The 11,957-nt window shown below is 37.4% G+C and overlaps 1 long non-coding RNA gene across 1 annotated transcript; it reads right to left on the bottom strand.

Moving 5' to 3' along the window:
* Positions 1 to 324: 324 nt before the first annotated feature.
* Positions 325 to 9,890, bottom strand: LOC140157881 (uncharacterized). Its single transcript, XR_011859710.1, has 3 exons — positions 9,718 to 9,890; positions 952 to 1,610; positions 325 to 559 (listed from the first exon to the last, which is right to left on the bottom strand). It is a non-coding gene; the product is annotated as an uncharacterized lncRNA (long non-coding RNA).
* Positions 9,891 to 11,957: the final 2,067 nt, after the last annotated feature.

The raw sequence follows: 11,957 nt of genomic DNA, 5'->3' as shown, positions 1-11,957 counted from the left end.
CGTAATATTCAGATACATTTATTAGATGATCGACGTTCATTTCTAAATGACTACATCGTATGGAGTTGCATGGCAGTAAAAGATTCCATATATCAACAACGTATTGCATATTTAGGTGCACGTGACAGGATGGCGTCGGCCCGTTTATTCCGACAAAGGGTACGAGGGTTAGCACTAAGGTTATATGCTTAGGGTTATGCTCTCCTGTTGGTTGATTTGGTATAACGGTAACGGATATAAGAACCACCAGGACGGTAGAAACCACAGGTCCCGTTTGAGCTAAAAACGACTCGTTACCATAATTTATGTGTGCATACCTTTTCCTTCGATAGGCCTTGTTGAATCTGTCATGAATTGCCTTAGCCTGATGCTTGTGAGGTAAAGTTCCCAGATCTTCAATAACAATAGGGCGCTTGTATCCTAGGATAGGTAACCAGTTCAGCCACCAGTAGCTGATCTCAGACGCAGAATTGACAAATTGTTGCATAAAACGCATATTCTTCACGTTCATGTCCGACAGACCTGTCTCTTGGTTGTAAACTTGACAACAGCGACCAACCTATACAAAGCAATAGACATCAGTGTTAGATATCATATTTATGTTGTCTGTTTCTAAAAGAAAATTATTTTAGCACATTTAAAGACGTAATTTTTAAGTCGTCATTTATCATGATCGAATCAAGTAAAGCAGATAGATACGCAGCTAACCCAGACAGGTCAATGCACACACACAAGCACTCACAAGTCACAAAGTGAGATTTTCCATAATCTTATTTGATTAATCTAAATTATCATCGCTATTTCACCCCTACACAAATCACACCCCACCCCACCTAACTCTCACGCATACACATGCACCCCTCGCGCATATATATGACCACACAAACGTACCCTATCTATACACACACACACCCCTCAAGCATTCCCATTTGAGCACATACACACGCTTACCCGAATTCTTAATGTGTTGAGTTCCATGAAGAATAGCAACCCATAAACTATTATCAGAGCCAAAGTAAAATCAAATCGTGCGACTTTCACAAGAGAATCAACATTCACCATTTCTTCAACATTCATATATTGCAAGCTAAATATCCTTAATGTTTGTGTAGCAAATGAAGCTAGCCAATATATGATGATCAGCCACAATAGGTGTCTTGCCTGCCATAGTTCCATATATTGATAGCAAAACATAGCAATAATGGTGGCAAAGAGAGCAAAGCACTGTGGCAAATACAGATGTGGTTGAGTATTGGCGTTGTATGACGCATCTGACAGAATACCTTCTGCTATAGATCCCAAAAGGAGTACGGTCAAAGCAACAAACAGAAGCCATCGTAACTCATGTCCAGGAAATCTTAACAAATGATGAGTTTGTGCATTTTTGAACCGTGTACAATAAGTAAGCACCAGAATTAAGAGTAAGGTTATTGCAGCGAAAGCAATCTGTGGAATGATGTCAATTGCGTCTATAAGGCAGGAGTTACTCAATATGGAATCGTTGGTCCAATGGTCTGCTGGGGTATGACTTATATCTGTAGAGTTGACCCCACAAAACCACTCCCAGTTTTCAGAGACACCCATAATGTAATTCTCCGTGCTTTATTAATCTGAAATAGAAATTAATAATGATAATTACTTGTCATTTATATCGTGGAGTTCAAAATGAACAAAAATGGTCCACTAAAAGGTTTTTTTGACAGTTTAAACATTTCGTTTAGTTTAGTTCTGAACAACATGTTGACATGACTTACTAAAGAGTAACTTGTGGAAATTATATTTTTCCGCATGTCTCAAATAGAAATTATATATCAAAATTCTTCAGTAATATGATATGAGATCATACTACATGATTCCAACGGATAACGATCAGTTAAATTGCCGTGACTGTAATTATTAACAACGTGGTTATATATAGATATATAAAGGTTATCTACATTAATTAAACAAATCACAATATTCCATGTTATCAGGCATTCAACCACAACACCAGACTTTCGGAAGCATGGTCCGAAGATCAAATCGACTTCCGTTTGCAGCTTGCAAAATTGGACCAGAGCAGCCAAAAACGGGTCAAACTAATTTTGGAACTTTGGAAGGATTTTCAAAATCAGATAATCTAAGCACCATTACAAATCAGATGTTAGCACTTTTGTAGGAAGTACCGGTGTGAAACAAGTGCGGACCGAATGCGGCCTAATACAAGCTGATTCAAATGAAATTAGAAGTAAACTCATGTTTGTGATGCTATTGTACGAAATCCAGAAGGAATCCGCTGTAAATGAAAATATCATGGACATGAGCAGATTCCGAACGTCTAAATTAACAAAACTAGAGCGGTTATCGTACCATAGCTGAACCATGGGGCTTTGGCAGTATATTGTGGTGTACCACTGTCATGGTTTCGGACTTTTTCTCTTTCATATGACCATAGGGGTCACACTTTTGTTTTGTTTTCGATATATTTAATACAGAAAAGACATAAAATATGAGACAGTTCTTTTAAAGGAACAATGCTGAACCAGGTTTTATGAGGAGTGTCATCCCGGTGGCGAAAATATTTCATTATATTCTTTACTTTTTTCTCTTTCATTTGACACCACTTGTAAAAATTGTTTATAAATTGCTTAAAAGTGAAGGATAAGTCATTCAAATTGTCATTTGGTATTTTTTTAAATGAAACATTTGGCCAAAAAAGGAAGAAAGCAGCAGTATTGACGAAGTTGAAGCCCCATTCGAATTCATGTAGCTAATTGGTACTGTCAGTATATATTTTACAGATTCGTGTAAAATGCCTTATTTTGTCTAAAACTCACGACTTTCGGCTGAACTACTAGCAGGCTATATTAGTGCAGCAGCTCACAGCTATATATGGCAATAACAAAGTTACCAAAATCTGAACTTTGATGATTTTTACGATCATCTGGATTAGCAAATCACTGAATGGGCCTTTAAGACCAAAAAGCGAGTGAGTATTAAAGAAAGTAAGTTAGAAGGCTGATACCAATTCATGGTTCAGCAAAAGTTGCTGTACAATGCTTTACACCAAACCCGAGTTATACTCATATTGCACTGCACACAAAGAAAAGGGCCACGTACAATATGGCACGACTTGAATTATGACGATACATTTTCATGAAACTAAGAGTCCCCGTGATGTTCATCGTCTCTTTCAATTCGTCTTCAGTTTCCCACAACTGATCGGTTATTAGGTACATGTAATGAAGCAATATTAGAATGTGAGCAGGCTTAGAACTATGCGAAACAGACAGTCTGATTTGATGTATGTCTTATCTTGTGTTGAGATCAAAAGTTTAAAATCATAAATTATCATGTCTACCAACACAGATGAACTTTCAGGCTTTCAGTATACGAAATGATTACTGCAAAGGTTGCCTAGATAAAATCCGACACTTGGAAACAACGAGTTGCAAAATCGCCCGATATCGGAACCACCTCCGTTTCAGTCGTCATTGTAAACATCACAAAAATGCACCGGCGACGGCGGTGAGTCTCCATTTATCTAAAATGTTAAAGGATCTAAAGCGAATAATATATTGAAGAGAGCCGAGAGATCATTATTAAATGTCAGAATTTGACAGATTGTTCATAAATAAAATTGGATGATCTAAATAGTGAAAAATATCGCATTGTACATCGAACATTTAGAGCAGGGTACCATAATATCAGCGCCCCACCCCCGAATATGGTGGTATCGTTTATGTGGATGATACGAAAGAAATAATACGCGTAGGAGTTCACTAACCATCTGAACTTCATTGACCCGGACATAAAGTTCACCACCGAAGGAGAAGAGGATAGAGCGCTCGCGTTCCTTGATACACACACGGTTATGGCAGTCTGAAGATCATATCGCAAACCAACGTAAACGGATCAATATCTCATTTTCCAGTTATTACGTTCAGCACAAGAGCCGACCGCATCATCACTGACCAAGAGGATAAGGAAGAGGAGAAATTGCAAGTCAATATAAAAGCATTAGAGAAATGAAACTATCAAAAATGGGCTTTTGATCGTGCGACCAAGCCCAAGAAAGTGAGATCTGACAATAACCAGGACAATGCAAATGTAGAGACTAAAGAGCAAATAATGCTACCTTATATAACGGGAACCTCCGAGGCCCTCAGACATGTCAGAAGAAATTTCAGCAACTACGGTTTCAGGGTTTGTTTCAAACCAACTCAAACCCTTAGACAGTTACTCGTTTCACCAAAAGACAAGACTGAAAAAGAAGACATAGCAGGACTAGCGTATGTTATCCCTTGTCAGGGAAAACACTTAAAGGCCAATGCTCGGAATCTTATGTTGACGAAACAGAACAATCTTTGAAAGCCCAAAATTGCCCATTTTGCAGTACATATTGAGTCATTGTTGTTTCTACTTTTTGGATTCGAGCATTGTCGAGTGAATGTAAATACGTGTTGGTTATTCAAACAGCAAAGTAAGTTTAAACAGTCATTCAACACAAAATTATTGAGACTAACCTCAATATTTCGACGTGTGACACACGTCCTCATCAGGAGAACTCCAAGGATGTTGTGAAGGAGTTAACTTCACGATTGACCTGCGATGACCTTAGGTCTAATCAATGAAGTGTATTATGCAACAATTTGAATCCTTGGCACTCAGTAACTCACTAATTAAACCATAGATCTGGTTAAGATTTGTCGATGATACATTCGTGATCCTTTGAAGACTGACACCGACGCGTTCTTTAATTACATAAACTCGCAGAACCCACATATCAAATTCACCTCTAAACCGGAAGTTGACAACCATCTTGCCTTTTTGGACACTAAGATCACCTGCAAGGAAGTCGGTTCCCTTGACGTCACCATATACAGAAAACCCACCCATACAAATCAGTTATCTGCATTTTGATTCTCACCACCCAGTCTCTCATAAACTCAGCGTACTCAGGGCCTTAACACATAGAGCTCAAATAGCCGTCACTGATCAACAAGAAATGACTAAAGAAATAGATCACATTAAGGGTGCTCTAGGCAACTGCGGTTATCGTCAATGGGCATTTGACTTGGCCACCAGTCAGAAAAAGACAAAGTCCCCGGGACTTACGAAAGTCTCTGAACCTGCACCGCCCAGCCAAAAGAGCAAGACTTACGTCACCCTTCCTTTCATTGATGGACTGTCGCAGAAACTGCAAAGCATTTTTAAGTCATGGGGTATCAACATCCTTTAAACCCCATACCACTTTGAGGAAATTACTTCTTTCACCAAAGGACCCAATCCCGCTGGAAAAACGAGCTAGTTGTGTATACCAAATCAATTGTACTGACTGTCCAAAATCATATACCGTATTGGACAAACTGGCCGCCAACTGGGCCAACGGTTAAAAGAACACAAATCTACTGCCCCTAGCAGGACTCCCTCAGCGGTCACAGAACACAGTACAGACTCACGCCACTCCATAGATTGGGATGTTAAAGTGCTTGACAGAGAAGACAGGGACAGGGGGATGAGACTGCATAGGGTTAAATGTCGGGACCTAGGTCACAATTTGAGAAGAGATGAGGTCCGACCAACGGCCATTTGCGGAAGTAAAAGTCACGTCTATGACAAGTACCATAGTCTGCCTATTAGGAAGATGATTAATATCCTGCATATTTAATGCCTCATCAGTTACTTGGTATAACCGATTTACTATAGAATAGTTTACGATGTTTTAATATTTTATCAAACATGTATTGATAAATTGTGAAGCAAATATTTATTAAATATCTTCCAGGGTCTATGGTAAGACCGATGTGCCTACCAAGCATGCCGGGAAATAAACTGACCTATGTCAATTCAGATCGTAGAGATGAGATCCCACTTGTGTGAATCGTGACCTTTTTCAGTCGCAATTCCCTGACAGGGAGTACCTACAATTAGTGAGGGAAGCCATACAAATCAGAAGACACACGCCGCAACTCAACCGCGACCAGGGCCTCGAGATCCCGACACTGTACACTTCATTGATTAGACCTAAGGTAATCTCAGGTCAATCGTGGAGTCAACTCCTCCACAATATCTTTGGAGTTCTCCTGATGAGGACGTGTGTCACACGTCGAAATATTGAGGTTAGTCTCAATAATTGTGTGTTGAATGACTGTTTAAACTTACTTTGCTACTTTTTGGATGTTCTATTAATTTTATCATGTTTATAAAAAAAACACTAAGATTTGATTCCCTCCCTCTTTTCTCTTACTTCTCTCCCACTCCTGCACTGGTAGGGGCGGGACCCAAATACATTTTTTCTTTTTGAAAATGTTCCCCCTCCCCCTTCCCCGGTAGCTACACCACTGGTTGCAAATATACCCAAAGGTCAGCAGCTCAGGACAGTATTATTAGTCGAACCATCCAGAAGGCATTGACAATGAATTACGCGAGTTGCAAGAATTATTATGGTTATGCAAGGAGGTACCCATACAAACGACAGCACCGTTGTGAAGTTTACAATTCAATATATCACCATATTCATCAATTCAACCGTGCGCAGCCACAAACATGTCTGGTTTTATTGAAATGAGTAGAACTCGGGTTTGGTGTAAACAAATACAATTATTTTTGGACGTTCATCTGCTCTTTCAATGATATTTTCATTTACAGTGGATTCCTACTAAATTTCGTACAAAAGCGCCACAAACATGAGTTTACTTCTTTTTGAATCAGCCTGTAATATGACATTTTTAGTCAATTTATGCAATTGTTCTCCTATATAAAAAAAAATACGGACACTTACAGCACGTCAGGTCAAACTATACTTTTTCTGAATCCTTGTGATCAGAAGAATACTTTATTTGTTTTTAAACCAAGATTTGAGCAATATTTCGTAATAAATATTGACAACATGCTGGTACCAGGCTGCAGCTGACTTTTGCTACCGATATTATGACCATACAAAACGCATGTTAAGCCAATACCTTTTGTACTATTAAACACGCCGTTTGAGGTAACATTGCTTAGCACCCTAGGTACAATATGTTTAGTACTATAGAGGTATTTTCACAGATTAGGCCTAACATTAAAGCGATACTCACATAATATACGATATCGGTCAATTTTTAATATTGCCAGTAAAATTATGAACCTATCCTTCTAAATAAATCTATTTCGCTTCAAAGATGGTAATTTACAGAGATATGAAATTGTAGGCACATATGTGCATTTTATGCAATTTTGCCGGTGTTTTTTCGATTTATATTTTCATTAACATTTTTTGAACATATTAAATACCATTAACGTAAATAAACCAGGTGTGTAGGCTAAGTAAAAATAATTGCATGTCAATTAAAAGGATTTATATTTTAAATGAAACCTACCCTTCTAAATACTTCAAGCATTGTTTTTTCATTAACATTTTATAAAATATTAATTTGATATATTCGTGAACCGGATGTGTACTTTTATGGCGCTGTAGCTAAGTAACAATGATAATGACAAGTCAATTAAATGAAACCTACCCTTCTAAATAACAACAAACAATTTCTTGGACACTTTATAAAACATAATACCGTTAATAAGAGTTAATAAGATATATTCGTGAACCAGGTGTGTACTTTCATGGAGTTGTTGCTAGGCTCAAAAAAGACAATACAAGTCTACAATTCGAGTCATTATAGACCACTTGGCATGTGACGTCATTGCCCGGCAGTATGCGCGCGCATTATGGCAATTTCCATTGTTCTTTGCCCTGCAGTGTGCGTACGCATCGTAGTCTGCTAAGGGCACGTGCATTTTAAACCGCCCGCCACATTTCATATAGTACAGGAAAGCCATTGAATAGTGTAGCGGCTCGTTCGAGCATATCGATAGACGAGTCCCTCGCCTTTGTTGATAAACAGTGATGCCAAGTGGTCTATACACTTTCAAGATCTATATCACCCGACATACCCCCCCCCCCGCTAAGTGCCCAGACACAAACACACGCAGCCTACTTTAGGCATTGAGACAAAGGAAAAAAACCTAAAACATTCCACAAATCATAAATCCATTTACCAACGTGCAGTGTCTCCCCCTCTAAAATAGCCACTGAACAGCTGAATGGTATATAGCATATATTAGGGCCTATATATATAGAATGATGCAGCATTGATTTCCTTTTAATGATAGCTTACATTAAATATGGAACATAAAACATACAAAGTTGTTGACAATTATTCAGTGGCATGTAATAATGATTTCCTAATAATACATCTTAAATATTAAATTGGAATTATAAAAATTATCAAATGGACTCCTTTTATCGTGAGAGGCTATAGTATCGCACCTTATCCTATCCTGCATGTGACTTAACCTTAATATAAATCTAGGATCTTCAATAAACAACATGTACTTCAAGCAAGTTGCAAACAAAAAAGTTAAATAATACAACATGACCAACTTTCTATATTTTACCACCTCCACCTATACAAATACCGATATAAATCAATTACTTCTCATACGGTATTCCATACAACAGCGGCGGCGGAGCGATGCACGAAATGGCTTCAATTGGACCTTCATTTTGCACAATTTTTCAACTCCCCTGTAGGACACCCAACACTAAAAGCAATCATTTATACAATTATAGTGAAAACTTATCCACGAATGGCTTCAATTTGGGCCTTTATTTAACCCATTTTCGGATTTTTCAAACTAAAACTGTACACAATAATAGTGCCAGAATGGTCCACCAAATGGCTTCAATTGAGCCTTCAGTTTGCAACAGTTTCTCACTTCTGAGGGGGGCCCACACACCCTCAGACATCCCCCTGCGTCCCGCAAGCGCGACACGATGGCCGCTTCGCGGCCATTATTTAGATTTCTTTACATCACCTACGTTTTCACTATAATTGTATAAATTATTGCTTTTAGTGTTGGGTGTCCTAATACAGGGGAGTTGAAAAATTCTGAAAAATGAAGGTCCAATTGAAGCCATTTCGTGCATCATTTTTACACTTTCTTAAGCATGTTAATTAAGGGTCTAGAATAGAGATTTGATTATTTATGATCATCCAGACATGTTACGCACAGCACATTTATGGGTTAAAAGTCTCATGTCCCACAAAAATACTGTCTAAACAAACATCAAATTGCCACCAAAGCCCTTAACTTTATAATGCGAGAACACCATCAAAACAAGATGTTCAATCAGGTTGCGATCACATAGAAGTATACGGTATACGGTATTCGCTATTCGCTATACAAAATACGCTCATTCGATCAGGCTGAGTTCACATAGTATACTCCTATGTGAATTCATGTGAATTCAGCCTGATCGAATACAGGGGAGTTGAAAAATTCTGAAAAATTAAAATAGGCCTACTGTCTAAACAAACATCAAATTGCCACCAAAGCCCTTAACTTTATAATGCGAGAACACCATCAAAACAAGATGTTCAATCAGGCTGCGATCACATAGAAGTATACGGTATACGGTATTCGCTATTCGCTATACAAAATACGCTCATTCGATCAGGCTGAGTTCACATAGTATACTCCTATGTGAATTCATGTGAATTCAGCCTGATCGAATGGGAGTCTAATGGGCGTTCTAGCGAATATACGTCTATGTGATCGCAGCCTCAAGGCGCAATACAGAACTAGGGGCCTATAAATTAATATAGGCTGTAATACCCGGACTATTAGACCTGGCCTACTACTAATTTTTTTGTAGTACTAATAAGCTACTAGAAGCTACACTAGTATACTTACGTGCGTTGTTAGAACATTTCAGACATATCATTACAGAGGGTAAATCTGTAATATAAACCTCGCTTAAATCAGTGTAGCTGTGTCAGGAGCTAGCGCAGCCAAGCATGTGTCTGCATGGTGGTGAAATATCTGTGTAAATATCATTTGTTGAGATTTGCCTGCTCTGCAGTTTGTTTTCATTCCAATGTGAACTTTGAACTCCTATGGATTTCCTCCGGTGATATTGACATTACATAGATCTGGTTGCTCATAGAAAAGTGCTATTACTTATTAAGGTTATTAATTATTTTAAACTGTTGTGATTTGGTAGTTCACCGGGGTAGTTCACAGCATCTTACGAATGGTAGTGAGCTTTAGCAAAAAATGCATTGCTCAATTCATGAGCGAGTGTGTAAAAGAATTAAAATATCACAGATATAATTTTATAGGTGCTGCGGTTCTTGAGTTACGTTGTAAAGAGGGCTGAAACAACAACGCTTTTGTAAAACGTACATAGGCCTAACTCGTTACCAACAATAAATGCTCTGATCACACTAATAATAATAAGGGGTGGTGCAATAATTATGTATACCCCTGTGGGTGAATTCTCAAAATGGTCTGCCAAAAAACGCTTGCCCCCCCCCTTTGGCTATGCCAAAAAATCTTTGCCCCCCCCTTTCAACGTGCCAAAAACCTTTGCCCCCCTTTGACGTGCCAAAAATCTTTGCCCCCCTTACACATGCAAGATTTTGGGGAACCCGAATTTAAAACCTTACATTGTCTTATCATATAATGCGAGCGCAGCGAGCAGGAAATTTTGCATATTTGAATGTGTTCCTTACGTTTTCCTATGCCTTTTTAGGGCGTAATGTAGAAACGGTAAACCAAAAATTGCTTGCCCCCCTTTCGACCTGCCAAAATCGCTTGACCCCCCTTTGACCTGCCAAAAATGCTTAGTGCCCCCCCTTCTGTCCTGCCAAAAATCTTTTGCCCCCCACTATAATTCACCCCCCCGTACACATAATTATTGCACCACCCCTAATAATAATAAAGACAGATTTAATATAGCGCCTAATGCAAATGCCTCTAGGCGCTTTACACAACCAGAAACAGAATAAAATATCTTAAGCTACAAACAAAGAAATTTAAGGGCCTAACAAATACATTTTTTTTTTTTTTTTAAATAATAAACAAAATTTTTAACAGAACAATATAAACAAAAAGAAAATGTCATAATCCACGCCGCTTCCCATGAGCCAAAAAAGCAAACGAGGAGGCACGACAAAAGACACATAATTATGAAGCGACGAGGAGAATGAGTTTAGAGCATTATTTCATTATATCAATAAGCACATAATAAGCAAATAAAATGTAAATATACACAGAGTTTAAAATAGAATTGCACTACAACCCAAAAACAGCATTTCAGAGCACACCACCGCATAAAAACAATCAAAAAGCTGTGACCGGCACAGACGAAAAAACACACTATAGCCTGGGTTGACAGGCAATGTGTCTCTATTGTTCCTTGACCGGTCGTATGCCACAGTACGGTGTACCATGAGGGACATGCAAACTTAAAAATAATTTTTGCCAACTTAAAATGTTTCACAAACTCAAATATTTATGGCAAACTCAAATAATTTTTACAAATTCAAATAATTTTTACAAACTCATATAATTTTTTACAAACTCAAATAATTTTTGCAAACTTAAATTAATTTCTGCAAAGTCAAATAATGTTTGCAAACTCTAATAATTTTTGCAAACTCAAATAATTTTTTACAAACTCAAATAATTTTTTACAAACTCAAATAATTTTTTACAAACTCAAATAATTTTTTACAAACTCAAATAATTTTGCAAACTTAAATTCATTTCTTGTAAACTCAAATAATTTTTTGCAAACTCTAATAACTTTTTACAAACTCATATAATTTTTTACAATCTCAAATAATTTTTGCAAACTTAAATTAATTTCTGCAAACTCAAATAATTTTTTTCAAACTCAAATGATTTTTGCAAACTCTTATAATTTTTGCAAACTTAAATGATTTTTTACAAACTCAAATAATTTTTTACAAACTCAAATGAATTTTTACAAACTCAAATAATTTTTGCAAACTTAAATAATCTTTACAAACTCAAATAATTTGTACAAACTTGAATTTTTTTTGCAAACTTTAATATAATGTATTGTCCATGTAGAGGCCCATTTATTGTCGGATTTATATATTTAGAACACGCAGTTAACAACAATT

The sequence above is a fragment of the Amphiura filiformis genome, chromosome 1 (assembly GCF_039555335.1).
Source record: "Amphiura filiformis chromosome 1, Afil_fr2py, whole genome shotgun sequence".
Classification (NCBI taxonomy): Eukaryota; Metazoa; Echinodermata; class Ophiuroidea; order Amphilepidida; family Amphiuridae; genus Amphiura; species Amphiura filiformis.
This window is presented reverse-complemented; position numbering and strand designations above follow the sequence as displayed.